Consider the following 21,160-nt stretch of genomic DNA (forward strand, 5'->3'; position numbering starts at 1 on the left):
AATATGTAGTATTGGTGGGAATGAGAAGTAAAATAAGAGAAGCAGCTGGTAGTACAATGGAGAGAGTGCAGAACCTGGAAGCAAGAAGACTCAAATTCAAATGTAACCTCAGAAACTAGCTGTGTGACCTTGGGTATGTCACATAACCTCTATCTGTTTCAGTTTCCTCACCTGTGAAATAAGAATAACAGTCCCTAACTTTCAGAGCTGTTGGAAGGATAAAATGAGATGGCTTATATAAAGTTATTTGACAACCTTAAAGCATCATATAAATACCTAATAACTAGTTAACATCATCATCTTCATTATTACATCAAGTCTGAGAACTTGGGAATCTGAAAGCCTGGTGATGTAGACATTAAAAATAATGACATAGATCCAACATAATGACATAGATTCCACGTAATCTCTACTAAATATCTATGACATAATGACTCAGAATGAATTCTGGAGCTGCATAACCCACAAAAAGATGGGGTGAAATAATTTTTTTGCCTAAAACAAGATCTAATGCACCAGGATGGATGTGGAGCACAAAGCCGCACACCAAGACAGGCACCACTGCAAGAACAGGCCTTGGGTGCAGTTGAATCAGCAGAGAAAGCTTCATGAACTCTCAGTTGCAGACCTTAAGGGGTCAAGGATGGAGGTGGGGGGGTTGTTGGGCCATTGCTCAGAAGAAGGTATTGACCAACATCTCACATTCTATAATAAGATATGGTCAAAATGTTTTAGATATGAAGAGAGATACCATAACTAAATTAGGGAAGCACAGAATAGTCTACCTGGCAGATCTTTGGTGAAGAGAAGAATTTATCACAAAACAAGAGATAAGAGAGTATGATAAGATATAAAACGAATAATTTTGATTAAATTAAAAAGCTTTTGTAGAAACAAAACAAATCTAACCAAGATTAGAAGGGAAACAACAAACTGGGGGGAAATGTTTTATAATGAATGTCTTGCTAAAGGTCTGGTTTCTCAAATTTATAAGAATACGAGTCATTCCCCAATGGACAAATAGACAAAGGATACGAATAAGCAATTTTCAGATGAAGAAATCAAAGCTATCAATAACCAGATGAAAAAATGTTTGAAATCACTCTTGATTAGAGATATGCAAACTAAAACAACTCTGAGGTACCACCTCACACCTATAAGATTGACCAATATGGCAGTGAAGGAAAGTGGTAAGTGTTGGAGGGTATGAGGCAAAATTTGGAACACTAATGCGTTGTTGGAAGAGTTGTCAATTGATCCAACCATTCTGGAGGGCAATTTGGAACTATACCCAAAGGGCTATAAAACTGTGAACTCTTTGATCTTTGATTAATGCCACTACCAGGTCTGTATCCCAAAGAGATGATAAAAAAGGGGAAAGGACCTACTTGTACAAAAACATTTATAGCTGTTCTTTTTGTGGTGACAAAGAATTAGAAATCAAGGGGATGTACAGCTATTGGGGAATGGCTGAACAAATCGTGGTACATGTTGGTAATGGAATACTATCGTGCTTTAAGAAATGATAAGCAAGATGATTTCAGGAACAGCTGGAAAGATCTGTGGGAACTAATGCAGAATGAAATAAGCAGAACTAGGAGAACATTGTACACAATAACAGCAATATTGGATGATGATTATCTGGAAACTTGGCTTCTTTCAGTAATGCAATGATGTGGAACAATTTGAAAGACTTTATGACAGGGAACTCTATCCTCCTCCAGAGAAAGAACTTTTGGAGTCATCTTTCATATCAGTGTATTTTTGGTTTTATTTTGGGGTTTTGGTAATATATGACTTTGCTCTTACATTAATGACCAATGTGGAAGTGTGTTTTGCATGACAATAAAATTAAAATAATAATAATAAATTGTACATGCCCTTTGACCTGGAAATACCATTACTAGGTTTGTATCCCAACCAGGAAAAAAAAACATAAAAGGGAAAGACCTATACAAAAATATATAAAACAGCACTTTTTGTGGGGGTAAAGAACTTTGGGAATGTCCATCAATTGGGGAATGGCTTGTCCATCAATTAGGGAATGTCTGAATAAATATATGCATAAATAGTATATGACTGAAAATATATGAAAGTATATTATAGTATATGATCAAAATGAAATAATATTGTATTGCATATTATAGAAATGTAAGAAATGATGAGCAGGAAGAGCTCAGAAAAACCTGGAAGGGCTTACATGAACTGAAGCAAAGCAAAATAAGTAGAACCAGGAGAACATTGTACACAATAAAAGTAATACTATACAATGAACAACTGTCAATAACTTAGCTATTTTCAGTAATACAATAATCCAAAATAATCTCAAAGGACTTATGATCAAAAATGCCACCTACTTCCAGAGAAGAAACTGATGGAGTCTGAATCCAGACTAAAGCAAATTTTTCTTTCTTTTTTGTTTTGTTTCAGTTTCCTTCACAAAAGGATTCATATGGAAAATGATTATACATGTAAAATCTATATGAGACTGCTTACCATCTAAGGATAGGGGGAGGATGAAGAAAATTCAAGATTCAAAATTCTTTTTAAAATGTTGAAAACTCTTTTTACATATAATTGGGGGAAATAAAATTAAAATTTTAAAAATTAATGAAATTTCAGGAAAGGGTATATGTTTGAATCAAGGGCATTGAGTTTGTTTTCCATATATTGAGTTTGAGATACCCGCTGGACATCTAGTTTGACAATTTTATAGGAAGACAATGATGTAGAATTGGAACTCAGCAAAGAGACCCAGAGTAGACTGATCTGGGAATTACTTGTATAGATGCGAATTAAACTCATGAGAGCTAATGAGTTCATCAAATGAAAATATGTAAACAGAAGAGAATAATTTGAAGACTAATATTTGGAGGGATATCATTCATTCAGTTATTTTGTGATCTGAAAAATTTTATTTAATTAACTTAGAATGTGTTCCCATGGTTACATGATTCATGTTCTTTCCCTCCCCTCCTCCCACCCCCCTCCTGTAGTCAACTCAAAATTCCATTGGGTTTTACATGTTTCGATCAAGGCCTATTTCCATATTATTAATATTTGCATTAGGGTGATCATTTAGAGTCTACAGGAGGGATATCATTTAAAAGTGAGCCTGGACCCATTCTGTCTAACCCTTGAAGGTAAAATCAAGAGTAACAGAATGAAAATTAACAAGGAAAATATTCAGGGTTAATGTTCAGAAAAAATTTCCTAACAATTAGAGAGTCCATAAGTGGAAAGAGTCACCTTGAGAGGTGGTGAATTGTCCACTGAAAATGCAGGTCTTTAAGCAGAGTTTGTAAGGCCATGTGCCTGGGGTGTAATATAGTAAGGATTTCTTATAGGTATGGGCTGCCCTGAATGGCCCTGAAATCTCTCTCAAATCTGAAATTGTGTGATTCTTTGAAATGGAAATGGAAAAGGAAAACCTAATCTTTTCTAGCTCTCAACTCTACTTAGGACACAAGGATGATGGGATGCTCTGGATTCCCAAAGGTGACCTTTTCCCACAGTGGTGTCAAATAGAACTTTCTACTCACTAAAAACCATGTTAGGGTCAGGGCCAAAAGAAAGTACTTCAAAGTGAAAGTGGGCAAGAATCCCAAAGAAAGATTAGAGAGCCAAAGTTTCTGTTCTATGAAGGGCCTTCTGTGTGCAAGTAAAAAAACAGGAACAGTAGTAAATTTGGTATAAAAAAAGGAAGGTAAGAGTTTACTCTAATGCTATGGAGGCTGATTTGATCCACTGACTCAGACTGATCTTTCCTACCCAAAAGTATAAAAAAATTAAAAGGCTTCCCCCTTAGACCCAGGGAAAACTTGAGGATAAGAGGATTCACCACACTAGCCAAAAAGGCGGAGGGGTCACTTCCAGGGTCTTTAGTTATATCTTCTGTTCCTCCCTTAGTATACATTGAGATTTTCTTCTTCCTCTCATCTTCATCAGGGAAGCAGCTGTAGCTGTGGTACTTAACCCCTCCTTGATATAGTCTGTTGAGTTCTTTCACATGTAAGAACAAAGAGAACGAGAGGCTGTGGCCCTTCAGAAATACATGGCAAGGAAGGAAAATGGGAAGTGTATGGGGGGAGAGGAGGGAAGGGGCAGGGAGTGACTAAAGAACAGACACCACTTCAGCTTTGGTTACCTAGCAACATCAATAACAACCCCACCCTATCACCCTCTGGCCCAGAGATCTGAGGTTTGGCTTGGAGCAGGTTTATGCAAATATAGAGATGCCTCCCAGGATCAATTCTTCAGAAAATAAAGCCCCTTTGGACTGTAAAAAAACTGGGGGAAGCTAGATCCCTTCTGCTTCAGAGTATAGGTAGCTGCAGGGAAGGCAACAGGAAGATTTGAATGACCTGGTCATCTGAGAACAGGAGAAGAGTCATGAGGGTCACAGCCTGAAATTCCACTCTGTTCCATAAGCTTAAGGGGTGTTGGGGAACTACCACCTAGAAAGAAGGCAAGGAGGGAATTTGCTGCCAGTTTGATAGGTATGAAATAAAGGAGGCTTCCTATATTATTTCTAACACAGGTCAATAAAATTTACAACAAAGCATATCACTTGAACTGACTTCATAAAAAAGAAGAATGAAAACTGAGAGTCACAATCCAGTCAACCAACAGATCCAGACTTTGTAATCATGAACTAACTTGATAGTGGCAGCTGTGGCTCAGTGGTTAAGAGAATTGGGCCTGCAGTCAGGAAGACACAAGTGCAAGTCGCTTCACTTATGGGAAATAGCAAAACCACTCCAGTATCCTTGCCAAGAAAACCCCACAGATATCTTGGTCCATGTAGCCATGAAGAGTTGGACATAAATGAACAATAGCAACAACCAGTCAAGTCACCTGACAACCTGCACTAATCACTGGTAGTGTGAAACAGATATCTCTGCTGATCAGTGATATATGCAATGAAACAAGATGCCTACCTTGCAACAGAGTCTAGTTGTTTGAAGAAGCACAGAGTTTGGGGGAAAAAAAATCGCTGAACATAGGTACAGTAGAAAAAGCACTGAATTTGGTTCTAGAAGACATGATTCCAAACTACAGTTACTATTTAAGTGAACCTGGGCAAGTCCTTTATCCTCTAAGACCCCTCATTTTCTCTCTCTATGAAATGAGGGGATTAGACTAAATTATATCTAAGCTCCATTCCAACTTTATGTCAATCAAGGAAGTGCATGAGTGTGCAAGAAGAACTAGCACCTCTAGTATGAAAGCTTGCTGAGCCCTTTCCAAGGCTGCTCATCTATCTTCAGTGTCTGTCTACCTGTCACCCAACTCTCACCTGTGACTCCAAGAAGCTATAGCATGCACAATGGTGACAACCCTCTCAGCAGATGGACTAAACCAGGTTGAGAGTAAATGACAAGCTTCAAACCTGTTAGTGAGTTAGGGGTATCTACTTCAAGCAAGTGAAGACTTTCTCCAGAAGAATGGGTAGATGAGAACCATTTGTTCCAGTGGTCATGAAGGCAGCTAAAGTAGGTGCAATGGAGGGCTTAGAACTTGGTCAGATATTGAAGATGCCAACGTCATCCCCTGCATCCTGGGCCATCACCAGTCATCCTTACTTTTGTCTTATCATAGGACTGATGACTCTGGAAGAGAAAATGAGGCTGATGATTCTGTGCAATTCTGCCTCACTTAAATCCAATAGATACATGAATCAAGACATAACTTTGTGATGTTATTGGTCTTTGGGGAAAAGAAACAAAAGGAAAAACAACAATAATATCTATCAATAAAAAACATTAAATATCTACTATTGATTCTATGAATAATTTATAGGCCGAGAGAATAACATCATCACCAACTTACATTTCTGTAAAATTCAACAAAATTTAACATTTCTTGATAAAGGGCTTCATGTACATTATCTCATTTGATCATGACAACAGCTGAGTAAAGTTGGAAAATTAGATTTTCTCCATTTAACAGATGTGGAAACCACATTTTAGAGCATGTATCTTGCTCATAGCCAAAGGACTAGTAAGCAGAAGAGAAAGGAACAGAACATAGGTCACCTTCTTAGACCTTTAAATGTTAGTAGTAGAAAAAAACAAGCGATCCAGTACAATCACCTCATTTTAAAAAATGAACAAACAGAGGCCTAGAGATAAGAAGGGATTTGTCCAAAATCAATCAATGAACATTTATTAAGCATCTAATGTATAGTAGACACTGACATGGGCACTGTACCCAAGAAACCCAGGAGAACTATTGTCAAGGGAACTCCCTTGTTTTTTTCTGACTCTGAGACTAAAAACATCCAATGACCCCACCTAGAGTCCTGAGATGACTATCTTCCTTTGATCGTCCGTCCTTTAGATGGACAGGAAGATGCACCTTCAGACCACACCTCGATCCTATTGGACATCTGTTTGTCCCCTAAAACTAAGGAATCTTTATGTCCCTAGGCAGACCCCAGTATGATCACCCCACCTCATGCCTGAGTGACTGTTGTGAAGAATGTATAAAATCCCCAGAACTGATGTCGTCTGGGGGACAGCCTCTCCATCCATGCTGTCCCCATGGAGGAACAGCCTTTCCTTTCATGCTGCCCTCCCAGGGAACTGCTCCCCATCTTGCTGTTCTACCTTGCTATCCTCCTGGCCACTCTCAACATTACTTTCTAAATTAATAAATCTCTTTTTGTTTTTAAGCTAAGTTTTGGAGTCATTGCATGCTTGCAAAAGGTATCCTTCCCGAACCCCAAAGGGTACCCTTCCATGCCCATAACAGACATTGAAGATACAAAAATAAAAATTTAAATAAACTCTGCCATTGATGAACCTACAACCTAGTAAGGGCAAAAAACACATATATTTATTTAGAAAATGGGTGAAATAATTTTTTTCTTGGGGAAGTTGAGGGTTACTAGTTATTATGGGGACCAGGAAAGGTTTTATGTAGAGAAAGTGATACCTGAGCTAGGTCTAAAAGGAAAATGGAAAGATTCTAAAAGGCAGAGTAAGGCTTCCTAGAGAAAGGAATAGTCAGTACCCAAGATGGGAAGATTGAATATCATGTGTGGAAAAATGGTAAAAAAGTCAGCCTAGTTGGACAGAAAATTGTACATAAAGAGAATAAATATGTAAAAAGACTAGAAATGTAGTTGGTGACCAAGATTTAAATGACTTTAAATATTAAAAGGAAGAGCTTATATAGTTGGTCCTACAAGTAAAAAAGAGCTATTGAAATTTATTGAGCAGGGAGCCAACATGGTTAGACCTCCTTATAGACACCTGAGAGGGGACTGAATTCAAGTGGAGAGATTTGAGAGACAGGAAGACGAATTTGGAGGCTACTACAATTGTCCAGGAAATAGGTGAAGAGAATCTGAAAAAAGGTGGTGGTCACTATATTGCAGGAAGAATGAGATAGATAGGAGAACAAATACAATACAACTAAAAGGCTATTTGGAGTGAGAATGAGAACAAAGATTGATACCAAGGTTAGGAACACAGGAAATGAGAAAATCATAGTAGCTTTAGTAAAATGGAAGTACTGGGTTGGGGCAGGGGAGGAAAATGGAAATGCTAGTAAGTTGTTTTGAACATGTTGAGTTTTGAGAGGCCACAAAACAAATGGTAGACGTGAGACTAATGGTGAGGCTGTTTGGTTTCTAGTACTCTGGGCTTTCAACTATACTAGGCCTAGGCAAGATACAAAGCAGTTTCCCAGATCTAGAAAAGTCAGAGGCCACAAAAAAAGAAAGATCCTTTAAATCAGTGGTGTCAGATGCAAAAAAGAACTTATCCCTACTGGCTACATATTAATTTAGAAAAATCACAAACAATATTATTTATGTTGTATTTTTATTTATTTTGTTAAATATTTCCCAACAAAACTTTAATTTGGTTCAGTTGCTGGTTTGGGAATTTGATAGAGTTGATTTAATTAACTGAGATCAAGAATCCCGCTTTTCCTTAAAAGATTCATTATGATTATCTCAAGGTCCAAAATTCCTTTCCACATTATTCCTCAAAAACCTACTCCCACATATATCATGCTAATAAGATACATTTCAGCGGTTATCTGTTTAAAACTCTGAAGATTCTGTAAAAAGAATCTATATCAATAATGGCATATTAATCATGATTTTTTGAATCAAATACTGCTATGGAGAAAGAAATTGCCTTCAAATACTAAAAATCTATTTCTCAGAGATCAAGGCAGTAACCATATTTACACAGCAAGATATAGGCACTTGGCATGAATCATTAGTATAGAAGAGATCTCACAAAATACTAAGAAATCAGAATATCTAGTAGTAAAAGTACTAAGCCATCACTAGAACACGTATAAGAACTACACAATACCACCTGTCACTCAACCATGGCCCTATTGAAGTAGGGCCAGGGGAAGACAGTTGTTCAAAGCAATAATCACAATTTTTTCAGTATCTTAGAAAAGTTAACTAATTTCTTTCACACAGGAGCTATTAGGGGTTATTAAAAACAGGGAATCAGCCAGACTGATGTGACCTGAGCAAATCTGCTCTGTCAAAAAAAAAAAATATATATATATATATTATATATAATAAGCTCTGTCCTCTAAGGTTTGACTTTTGGACATAGATGAGTGGTTGGGCTGAAATAATGAAAGAAAAAGTATTCCTACTCCATATGGCACAAGAATCATGGTTAAAACAATCTGTTTCAAGATTTAGAAGGAAAATGTTATATTTGATGAAGGAGGAATATGAGAGTGTTTTCAAATGGCCCCATTTGAATCATAAGCATCACTTTAAAAAATAATTTTCTTTCTTTATTTTAATAACAAATCTCCATATGAGTTTTCCAAAGTTATATGATTCATGTTGTCTTCCTCCCTTCTTCCCTCTCCCTCCTGGAGTTGACAAGCAATTCAGTCTGGGTTATAAATGTATTATCATGAAAAATGCATTTCCTTATTACTCATTTTTATAAATGAATAATTTTATAAAACCAAAACCCAAGTCATATACCCAAAGGGTCAAGGGATAAATCATGTTATAATCTGCATTTATACTCCAACAGTTATAAGCATCACTGCTAAGAAGACATAAACAGGAGAAGGATTTTAAAGTTTAGACAAACAGTGCTATTAAATTCCAATCAATGACTGGAGTCCTATGGAACAACAGCCCAGCGGCTAGGCTCAGCCTCAGAGTCCAAACCAAAGAATAACATTAATATTACTTGTCAATTAACTCATTGGTGTAAGCCAGAAAAATTCTCCAATACCCAAGTCACCCAAATGAACTAGAAGAGTTTTGTATAGCAGAAGTTGGCTCCAAAACAACTGCCTCAATATCAAGATTGCATCATTTTCCAAAATCCCCTTCAATGTTTTAAAAACCACTCTAGTTCTAAAAACTTTCCCTATGTTTCCCCCTCTGCATTGCAAATCACAAAATGCTTTCTTACTTTAAAATGCTGGCCCAGACAGAATACAAAAGGTCTAAATCTCAGGTTTAAAATTTGTAGTTCAGAAGTCAATCCAAAAACTCCTAGATGTTTAGAAGCAACAAGTTATTCATTCCATCCATTCCCACCCCAAATGCACACATAACAAACTGACACCTCACCAACAAAATTCTTCTTAGAGGACCAAAAAAAGAGCTTTGAGGGAGTCTTCCTCCCAAGTCCTAGGAGTAGTCAGTCTCTTGTACATCTAACTTTAGGGAAACTCAAAATTTGGGAGGCTTGTTGCCAACCACATGTATATAATAAAACCAAGAATGAGAGTCAGGATTATATTTGCCAGTCAATTAGATTGCCTTCTTAGTTTAGCTTTTGTGCTTGTCCACATTCATTTGTATGGTAGAACCCAAAGGATCTGGCAGCCTTTGATCAAGAAAGCTATTTGTGGTAAGTTAAAATGCAAACTTAGAAATTATTTAAACAAGATACAGGTTGGTAACAATAAACTGACAGAAATTAATAGGGACTTTCTAACTCCAAGTCAGACAGAAGTTTGGGACAGAGACATTAGTTCTGCCAGTAGGTAGTACCCCTCAGCAGGAGGAAGTGAATAGTTCAAAGACAATTTAAATGACTGTTGTCTGAAATTATTGACTAATTAGTTTCTGTTTCAAAAGAGCTTGAAGGCAAAAACTCTAAGAGTTCCCTTTATAGAAAGGAACAGGTTTTCTTTTATCCTAGTCAAGGGATTTATAAGGATCCTATCTTTTTAAAAGAAGGCTCTGGGGATCAACCTAATAGAAAGATGACAAAACTCACTTATCCTTTTATAGGGAAGAAGTAGCTTCTTAGCAGAGGATTCCAACTGAAGTTCAGAAGAAAGAGAAGCAAGGAACAGCTGAGAGCAGCAGGCATAATAATGGCCAGGTACAAGCCCAACCTAGAGAAATGCCTAGCAGGGAACAGACAAGAGAAAGCATCAGCACAAGGACATCAGCAAAAGATAGAAGCCCTGCAACATTATTGGCATGAATTGCTCTTCTCTGCATAAGTCCTTGTCACATGAGTTCTCTCCTTAAATATGCTTTAGACAAAGAAGTTCCCTAAGTTTCCTCTCTCTACACAATCCCTAAAATGTCTACTCTTCCCATGAAGGAAGTGGGTATTTGTGAGAGTGTGACAACTTCATGGAGAGGAAATTATGTTCTACTCCTACCTTTCTTACAAAGCTACTTCATTAAATGTCTTTGTTTCCTGTGTCCTCTGACTAGGAAAAAGTAAACCAATCTCTTTACTCTCAAAAAAATCCTTGACATCACTCCCCATTATCCTCCTTTATAACAGCATCATTGTCAAGGCCAACATCTGAATGTGTACCCTTGATCCCACCTTCTCCTGTCTTCTCCTCAATTGACCCCATAATCAATTCCTCTTCCCCAGGCTTCAGTCTCTCCTTATCTGCCAGTTTTTTCCCTAATGTTTACAAATACTACAAAGTCTCTTTCGTCTTAAAAACCCTTATATGACCTTCAACTATTGTCATATATGTCTCATCCCTTTCACAGCCAAACTAGAAAAGGCTTGCCTCTACTTCCTCACCTCTCACTTCTCAATCCTTTGAAATCTGGCTCCTCACCTCATCACTCAATTCAAACCACTCTACAAAGTTATCAATGATCTTTAAACTGACAAATCTAATGGACTTTTCTCATTCTTCATCCTTCTTGACCTCTCCGCAACATTTGCTTTTGGGAACTATCTTCTAGATATTCTCTCTCCTCTAAGTTTTTGTGACACCACTAATTCTCTTTTGGTTCTTGGACTTCTCCAACTATTCCTTTGCAGGCATTTGTGCTGATTCACCATTTGTATCATGCCTTCCTCTACAATAGATATACTACAAGGCTCTATCTGAATCCCCTTTTCTCTCCTTTTGCAATACTCTCACTTGGCAAACTTAACAGTTCCCACAGATTCAATTATTATCTCTATGCAGATGATGTCTGGAACTATATATTTTAGTCTATGGGACATTTCAAACAGGATTTCCATCAAGCATCTCATTCCCTAAACAAAATTCATTATTTTTTCTCCCAAACCCACCTCGCCTCCAAAGAATCACCCAGATTTACAACCTTGAGGTTACTCTCCAATTCTTCCTTTCTCTTCACTCTACCTATCCAAGCAATTGTCAAATCTTTTCATTTCTAACTCTGTAACATCTTTTGCATCTTCCACCATCCAAGTTCAGGTTTCTCATTACCTACTCTCTAAAATCATTAGTCTCTAGATAGTCAATTCTGATTTTTAAGGCCTGGTTTTCCTCTGTCATTTTTTGGTTCTCCATTATCAACTGAGATGTTTCTTCTTGCATCACTTTCATTTCTCTTCCCCACTTTTCCTCTCCCACTTTTGAGCTCTTCCAGACTCTGTGTCCAATCCATATTTTCCTTTCAGAATTTGCATGTATTTCCTTTGCTTTCACTGTCCCCTCCTCTGTCTGTACCTTGCTCTTTGTCTCCATAAAAATTCTTTAGTTAGGTGCTTTTTTTGTTGTTTGCTCATTTTCCCTATCTAATTCTGGGAAGTTGAGGTATCTTCTTAAACTTCAGTCCTTCCTTGATGCTATTTTCAGCTTATTTTCTGAGTTCTTACTAGTTTACCAGATAGTCAGAGGTCTGAGAGCTCTGAGAGCCCCCTCCCCCTGATGATCCAATTGACCCCTTAAATGCTTATAGCTTAAAGACTTTCCTCAGGCTTGAATGTAAGCTTTAGATCTCACTCTGAACTTGATCAGGTTATGGGCTGATCAAATTCTAGCTCCAGGCTTAGGCTCAAGTTTTTGGTCTCATTGTGTTCTTGATTCAATCAGATACACCCTTGATTGTCCTATCCTGAAGCTCCATCCTTAATTTGGGGTGAAATGGGAGAGGTGAGCAGATCCCTCTATGAACTATGTCCTCACCATAAACTGTGGATTATGTCCTCATCCCAAACCCAGACTGGGATTCCTTCCTTCAGCCCAGATTGCCCTGGGCTGGGACTCTGAACTTCTCCACAGGTTTGAAATCTCAAGGGGTGTGAGGTGTGACTTGGACCACTATTTGCCCAGGGAGGATCTCAGGATCTGAATGTTAGTTTGGATTTAAGTTCAGAACCTGTGACAGCAGATGTGGGGTGGAGGGGTGGAGGTTTGCTCTTGGCTTGTTCTTTACTCCTTGCTACAGCCTTTTGCTGGTTCTTCTCCCCTCTCACCCCAGTTCCCTAGATGGTCTCTGCCTACCTTTTGAGTTTCTTTTTTTCTTGAAAATTGTTTCATTCTCTCTCCTTGTTGGTTTTTTCATTCCTATATTCATTTTGTGGCAATATTTTAATCTTGGTCAGAGGATTTTTGTGGTGAAACAGAGATACTGCTCCACCTTGACTCAACTCTCTAAAATCAAATATAAATGTTTCTATTTGACACCGATTGACTACAAGGACCCCTGATTATATTTAGGATCAAATATAAATTCCTAGAATTTAAAGTCCTAGGATTTATTGTCGAAAAGGAGTGATTTTTAATCCTTCCACAGACATTTCTTAGCTGTGTGACCTTGAAACGAGTCACTTTTTTTTTTTAAGTCAAGAAAACTAGTACTTATCAAGCTCCTACTATGTCTTGGATGTCGGGGATACTATGAAAGGAAAAAGACATTTCCTGCTCACAAGGAATATAAAGAATTTGAAGAGCAGTAAGGAGGTTAGTATCATAGAATACATAGAAGGGAGGAAGGTATATGAATGGAAAGTTAAGAAGGTACCATGTTATAAGGAGTCTTAAAAGTCAAACAAAAGATTTTCTATTTTATCCTGGAAGTAGCACTGAGTCACTAGAGTTTACTGAATTGTGTAGTGTGAGACATGGTCAGATCTGCGCTTCTGGGAAGATCACTTTGACAGGTGAGTTGGGTAATAGACGATTATGGGAAAAGATTAAAGATGACCAAACAGAAGACTACTGTAATAGGCAATGAGTACGATGGCAGTGTCAGAGGAAAGATGCTATGAAGGGAAAATGGACAGGATTTGGTAACTATTTGGATATGAAGGTGGGAGAGTCAGGAGTCTAGGATGAGCTCTAGATTTGAGTCTAGGTGAGACTAGGAAGATGATGGTGGCCCTCAACAGTAACAGGGAAGAAAGGAGGGTTTAGAGGTGAAGATGGTCACTTCAGGTGAAGATGAGTTCAATTTTGGACTTTTCCTTAACAGGGTAAACAAAAATTTATCTAAACTAAAAGCAAATCTGGTCTCAAACATTCTTTAGCTGTGTGATCCTGGGCAAGTCAATTAACCCTGATTGCCTGGCCCTTGTTCTTCTGTCCTAGAATTGATACTAAGACAGAAATTAAGTATTTTTAAAAAAATAAAATAAAAAACAAAACTGAAAGTATTATCCATAATGAAGAAACATTAAGGCTTTTCCAATAAGATCAGGAGTAAAGCAAGGTTTTCCACTGTCATCATTAAATCTGATCTAGTTTTTAAAATACTATCTATAACTGTAAGAATCAAAAAGAAAAGGAAAAAGCATAAGCAAAGAAGAAACAAAATTTTTGTTTCTGTAGATGGTACAATGATTTATACTTAAAGAAGTTTAAATTCAAGATTTAACTAAAATTAATTGAAAATAACATCAATAAAAGAAGCAGGAAATGGTAAGCAGGAAACAAAAAGAATCCACAACATTCATCAGAAAGTTTAAAAAAAGAAGATGCCAAAACTACTACAGAATAAAATATCTGTAAGTCAATTTACCAAGACAAATACAGAAATTACATGAACACAACTATAAAACATTGTTTATAGAAATAAAGACAAGTAATTGGAGAAATTAATGGCTCATGATTGTGCATTTAAAATAATAAAATAATAAAAATTACAAATACTTAAATTAATACACCGATTCAGCAACATACCAATCAAGCCTACCAAAGAATTTACTTTGTTGATCTTAAAAATATAGTACAATTAATACATACAAACAAAAGATCAAGAACCTCAAGGGAAATTATATACCATTAATAAAGCTCCAAATACATTTATGACCCATTTATAAAATAACCATAGAAAAATTTCCCCTTGAAAGAGGGAAATGACCCATGGGAAAAATATTTATAACACCATTTTTCATATAGCAAAAAAACAAACAAATGATAAATTGGGTAGTTGCTGAACAAATTACCATATATAAATAACAGAATATTATGTCATAAGAAATCAAACTGATGTAGAATGAACTGAACAGAACCAGAACTATTTTTACAATGTGCACAACATAAACAAGAAAAAAACCTTGAAAGACTTAGGGACTGCGATCAATACAATGATCAACTACCATGCCAGAAGACTGATGGGGAAGCATGCCTGCCTCCCATCCATGGAAAAAGTAATAGCATATAGATACAGAAATAGACACTATCTGTTATAATTTTTATTTGGGGGGGGGGGATTAGGCCAAGAAGTATAGTCATAAAGATATCAAAAAAGAAGAAAAGATGAACAATAAACGTATTTTTAAAATAACACAGAAAGAGTGTGGAAGAAGTTTGGAAGGGGATATGGGCAAGCAAGATAATGGTGGTATTATTTTAAATTTAATGGTGTCTTTTAGAAAAGAAGAAATATGTAATAGACTCAGTAATCCCCAAGTTATAGCCTCCTTTGTATATCTTTTGAAATACGCATATTTGTCAGTAATTCTCTACTTCAGAAAAATATTTTATTCTGCTTGAGTATCAAATTTTAATAAGGGCAGTGACAAAATAGGCAGAGTCCTTAAGAAATTAACCAAGGATGTGAGAGGACAAAAGAAGAGTAGGAGAGTCGGTTGAGGTAACTCAGAATACTTCATCTGAGGAAGAAGTTAGAAAGGGCACATGTCTTCAAATATTTAAAGGGCCATAGTTTTTTTGTTTGTTTGTTTCATTCCAAGGAGATAGATTAAGACGGAAACTGATGCTGAAAAGCAGTATTTTCAGAAGGTTCAATTTAAGACAAACCTCCCTACTAATGAGTTATCCCAATATAGAAGACAGTGGGAGCCCCATCACTGGAAATCCCTGGAGAAATTCAAGCAAAGACTGGGCAATCATTTGTCAGGAATGTTATAGAAGAGATTATTGTACATGATGACTTCTGAGGTCTCTTCCTGCTCTTATATTCCATTCTCGTAAGTCCATTTGTGCTTGAGAAAACTGATAACATCAAGAGGCTGTCAAGAACTTAGGAGGAAAAAAAAAAAGACAATTCCTGACACAATGTCCCAGATTAAAAGAATCCTCCTATTCAAAATGAAAAGTAGTCTCCCCAATCCAGCTCTTAAAATATGCTACATCACCACCTGAAAGCACAAACTGCTAGAGCCTAACAGAATGAGCTATTAGAAAGATGAGTCAGCAAACATCTATATGCTTCTCACAGGTGACAGATAAGTAAGTACTTATTCAACTGAATCTTTTCTAACAACAGTACATTGTGGTTTTACTTCCTCTAATGAGTTTCTAGGAGGCCTTAATTCAAGAGTACCTTCCTGCCTTCAATAGGAAGGGAACAGTGAGGGTTTTTGATTCCCTACCCTTGATTCCCTTCTTCCTTCTTGATTTCCCCTCATGATGTTATGGCTATCTTCAGAAAGAAGTGATTTTACATAGTGATTCTAAATAGTTCCTCATGGAATCTACCATGGTTGGCTCAGATCTTAAGGCCATTAAAATAAGTGAAATTTCTTCTATGTTCTGAGAGACTATATGTAAAGAAATGAAAAACAACTGAATTACTTATGCAGCTCCAACAGGGGTGTATGAATCTGTATTTATAAACATAGCCAGAACCAATAAATAAATTTGAGAAATTTCATGTTACAGTTCTAAACATGAATTCAATCTAGAATTAAGCGATTATTAGCATGTACAAGGTGCTAGGGATACAAAGACAAAAGCAAAACAGTCCCTGTCTTCAAGAAAGCCAGTCTGAAGTGAGTTAAGGGGAAGACACTGCAAACTGGGGGTATCAGGAAAAACGTTTTGCATAAGGTGGCACTTTATGTCTAGAAAAAATCCAGAAATTCTAGCAGGCTGAGATATTCAGGGAAAACTTGTATGGGGGGGGGGGGGAGGTGAAGGGGGAAGAGTCATGTGCCAAGGTATGGATAGAGAAAAGTGGAGCATCATGTGTAAGGAACAGTTAGTAGTCCATTATATCTAAATCAGAGAGAGCATTCAAGGGAGGAATGTAGTAAATAGATTGGAAAGGTAAGAAGAAAATTAGGCTATAGCATTTTAAATGCCAAATACCATTGTTTTTTTTTTTAATACTTATCCATCTTGGAATCAATACTAAATATTGGTTCAAAAGGAGAAGAGAGGTAAGGACTAAGCAATGGGGTTAAGTGACTTGCCCAGAGTCACACAGCTAGGAAGTATCTAAGGCTAATTTGAACACAGGACTTTCCATATCTGGGCCTGGCTCTCAACCCACTGAGACACCTAGTTGCCCTAAGCAGAGGTAACAAGGAGCCACTGGAGTTTACAGAGTGTGGAAGTAGATGAGACAGAGTCACAGCTATGCTTTAGGAAAATGATAAGCAATGATATCAAGGTGATAATTAAATATTTTATTCTAATTTGAGTTTTCAAATAATTTTTTTTCATTTCTCATATTTTCCTTTTCTTTACTATTTAACCTGATGATCTCATCTGCTCTCATGGATTCAACTATCATTTCTATGCATTATATCCTCAAATCTATTTGCCCAACCTATTTAATATCTCTGTTGAGCTCAAGTCTCAAATCACCAACTATATCTTGGACATTTTGAACTAGATGATCCATAGTCATCTCAAATATAATCATGTCCAAAACAGAACTTATATTTCCCTCAAAACCTTCCCCTCTTCCACACTTCCCTATCATTTTCGAAGGCATCAAGATCCTCCCAGTCACCCAGGCTCACAATCTCAAGTGTCATACCCAATTCATGTCTCACAATCAACCCACATATTCATTTTTTTGCCATGTTTTACTGTCACTAGTTTTTACAACATCTGTCCTATATTCTGCCACCTGAGTACTCTTTTCTTTCCTCTAACATTGCCTTCACTTTGGCTCTTATCATTTCCCTCTGACCACTGAAATAGCCTTCTGGCTAGTCTCCTTGATTCTCTACTTAGCTATAAAAGGAATCTTCCTAAAAGTACACATCAGACCATGTCATCCTAACACTCAAACTTCAATTGTTCAATAGTTTACCTCCAGGATCAACATAAAACCTTCTTTGGGTTTTAAATCTCTTTGCTGCCTGGCCCTTCCTTATCACTCTAATTTCTTACACTTTACTCCCCTCCATGTATCTACCATCAAATAACAGTGGTCATCTTGCTACTCCTCCCACATGGCACTCCATCTCCTGACTCAGTGACTTTTCATTGGCTGTCCCCAATGCCTGGAATGCTCTCCCTTCTCAACTCTATCTCCTAACTCCCTTAGCTTCCTTCAAGACTCAGCTGAAATCCCATCTTCTACAAGAGACCTTTCTTGGTCATTCCTCCTTTTGGAGCCTCCCTTTCAGTTGACCTTCCATTTACCTTATATGTATCTTGTTTCCCTCATTACAATGTGAGCTCCTTAAGGGAGACCATGGTTTTGCCTTTCCTTTTTTTTTTTTTGCACCCATCCTTGGTTCTTGGCACAGTATGTAGCACCAATAAAGACTTAATGAATACTTCTTGTTGTTGAAGGTAGTGGCAGTGGTGGTGATGATGATAACTGAATAATTTAATAGAAGAGCTGTTTAACAAAGATGTCCTTATTGTGAGGGTCTCCTGTAATTTAATGACAGAAACAAAATGCACATTCACAATTTCATAATGTGCTGAAGGGACAATGAAGCAAACAATGCAACAGGTCCTGCCTATTAGTATTGGGTCTTCAAGGTGATGAAAAGAGACAGTGCATCCTGCAAATCTATAATAAAAGAGTGGTACACATTCACGGATCTCTTATCAGTGGTAGAATATAGGTCAGAGAACATTGGGGCCTAAAGAAACACAAGAAAAAAGAGCACCTTATATGGACTATCTCATCTTGAATTTGTGCTTTTGTGTTTAAATGAGGAAGAAGTTTTGGGGTAACATCAGAATAAACTGAGAAGGGAGACAGTGTGTGCCTGACTATAGTCAGAGGCCAATGCTGTCCAAAACCTTTATGGGTGGTTTGAGCTATAGATTCAGGATAGCAATTTGTCACCAACACACACACCAGCACCTATACATTCAACTACCATCCCAATGCAAGTGACCCCCAAATCTCCACATCCATCTCACATTTCTACTGTGAACTCCAGTTCTGCACTGATGAATGTTCCACAGGCATGTCAAAACTCAATGTATCAAAATAATTTTATTTCCCCATAAACCTGTTCTTGATCCTAACTTCTTTGTGTCTGTTAAAAGCATCATCATTTTTCAATCATTCTTGATTCTTCACTTACACTCAATTCTAGGGACCAGTCCTTAGCCAAATGCTAATTCTATTGTCACATCATTTACATTCATCTCCTTTCCTCCATTTATACCACAACCAACCTAGCTAATGGATGAAGGAAAGACATTACTAAATAAATACTTATTACATGCCAGATGCCAAAATAATTGCTGATAATACAATTACAAGCAAAACAGTCTCTGCCTTTAAGAAACATGTTCAAAAGGAAGATGGTTTGGAAAAGGCTAGGAAGTAACAAGGGGGCTTGAGTCTGGGCCAGATAAGTCAAAAGCTCACATATCAAAGTCCAAGGTCTCAGAGGCATAAAAATCTGAGTTCTGAATGTAGAAAGATGACTAGAGTACAGATGGCCTGGTTTGAAAATGGTCAGAAAGTTCAAGCCATCATCATGTTTCATCTGGATTACTGAAATAAGCTAACTATTCTTCCTGCACATAGTTTTCATTCCTCCTAATCCATCTTTCACTCAGCTACCAAACTGATATTCCTATAACACTGGACAAAATACAAACTCCTTTGGCATTGAAAACCTTTTAAAATCTGGATCCAGTTTATTTTTTTTTTCCAGGATGGTTACATACTACTGAACTTCATATATGGTACAGCTGACATTCTACCCTCTGCCACCATGCCTTTGCTATCTCCTGTCTCCTTCACCTTTTGGAATCCCTGGTTGCTTTCAAGCCTTAGCTTATTTTATATGCTATTTTTATTTACTTATCTGTAACAATGGTTTTCCCTTTAATAGGATACAAGCTCCTAAAAGGCAAAGACTCTCATTCAGTATTTGCATCCCTGGTGAGTAGCCTAAAGTTAGGGTCATAGTAGGTACTTTAAAAATGTTTACTAATTGATCGCTCTTCAGATAGGACCCTTTCTTGTCCCTGTTCTCTACAGTCATTCCCACCCCCCACCCCACCCCACCCCACTCCCAAGAGCAAGCATGTGTGCACTGCCAACTGGAATTTAATTTTAAGTATTTTGTTTAAACAATATCCCTTTTGGAAGGCATAACAGTATTTTCTTGTTTTGGAAAGGATTCCTAATGACTCCATAAAAAGCCATAGAATCAGAACTGAATCTAAAGGTGGGTTTTTTTTTTCCTTTTTAAATGACCACATGGAGATTCCTATAATTCAGATTGCAACACAATGTCTAAGGAACCTAACATAGGGGCCTAAGTATAGCTTTGCTCTGTTCTCTGACCCCATATCCTTGATATCTGATTTATACACACAAAAAGAATGTGCAATTAAGGAATTCTAAAAACCCCAAGCAAATAAAAATGTGGTCAAGAAAGGGAAGTCCCCAAAGTTTCCCATCTTCTGACCACAGGCCAACCTTTTTAGATTAAAAAAAAAAAAAACACTGGGGTTTTTCCAAGATGGCAAGGAAAATATAAACAGAGGCAGACTCCACCTAGACTGAAAAGAAGCCATGACTTTGCATCTAGTGACAGGGACCTGGGCCAGGTATTTCCCAGAAACAAACAAAATCCCCTCATCAGTTTCAAAAAAAGTCTTAAAAGTCAATAGCACAACCATCCTAAAGAACTGAGGAGACCCCCTAACTGGATGGGAGATTCATGGATGTGGTAGATTGCATATAGTTTCAGAATTTTTTGATGCATAGATCAGTTTCATTGATTTTCTTTTTCCTCTTCTTGTTTTTTCTTTTAAAAATATATTTGTTATATTGGATGGATCTGTGGAAGAACAGAGTAAGAAGAGAGGTGGTGGAAAGAATTTTTGTGATTTACTTAAAAAAAAGATAGCAAAACTTTGTTCTAAAATAATATATTGTCAGCACTTGTTGCTAACAGATTAATGGCTTAGACTAAACTTCATTATACCCCAAGCTAGGTGATCATCTATCTTCTTGTCTCTTGTAATTCACAAGTCTGAAGAATATCCTTAGCTAAGCAATTAGAAACTAGTATTTTAATTCTTCTTTAGGATAGAATATATTCAACAGATATGTCTGATTTTTTTAATATATACACCAAATAACTTCCCATCCCACTCCGATTACTTTTAACAAAGCAAAAACAGCTTCCTAGCTGGTCTTTTTGCTTCCTATCTTGCCCTTTACATGCCATCCTAAAAATCAGTTCTAGCTTAAACTTCCTAAAGCACTTTTCTAATCATATAATTTACATTCCCACCCCCCCACACACACACATTTAAAAACCTT

The 21,160-nt window shown here is 37.1% G+C and overlaps 1 long non-coding RNA gene across 3 annotated transcripts in view; it reads right to left on the bottom strand.

Annotated features, from left to right (window-relative positions):
• Nucleotides 1-21,160, bottom strand: part of LOC107650651 (uncharacterized) — a 99,897-nt gene that overhangs the window by 30,283 nt on the left and 48,454 nt on the right. For 2 of the 3 annotated variants that reach the window (XR_001626359.2, XR_008915057.1), the window contains one exon: nt 5,393-5,612. This is a non-coding gene — a long non-coding RNA (uncharacterized LOC107650651). Of the gene's footprint in view, nt 1-5,392; nt 5,613-10,241; nt 10,375-21,160 lie in introns of all 3 variants that reach the window. The other variant, XR_008915056.1, reaches the window with a different exon arrangement.

Source organism: Monodelphis domestica, chromosome 1 (genome assembly GCF_027887165.1).
Source record: "Monodelphis domestica isolate mMonDom1 chromosome 1, mMonDom1.pri, whole genome shotgun sequence".
NCBI classification, from domain to species: Eukaryota; Metazoa; Chordata; class Mammalia; order Didelphimorphia; family Didelphidae; genus Monodelphis; species Monodelphis domestica.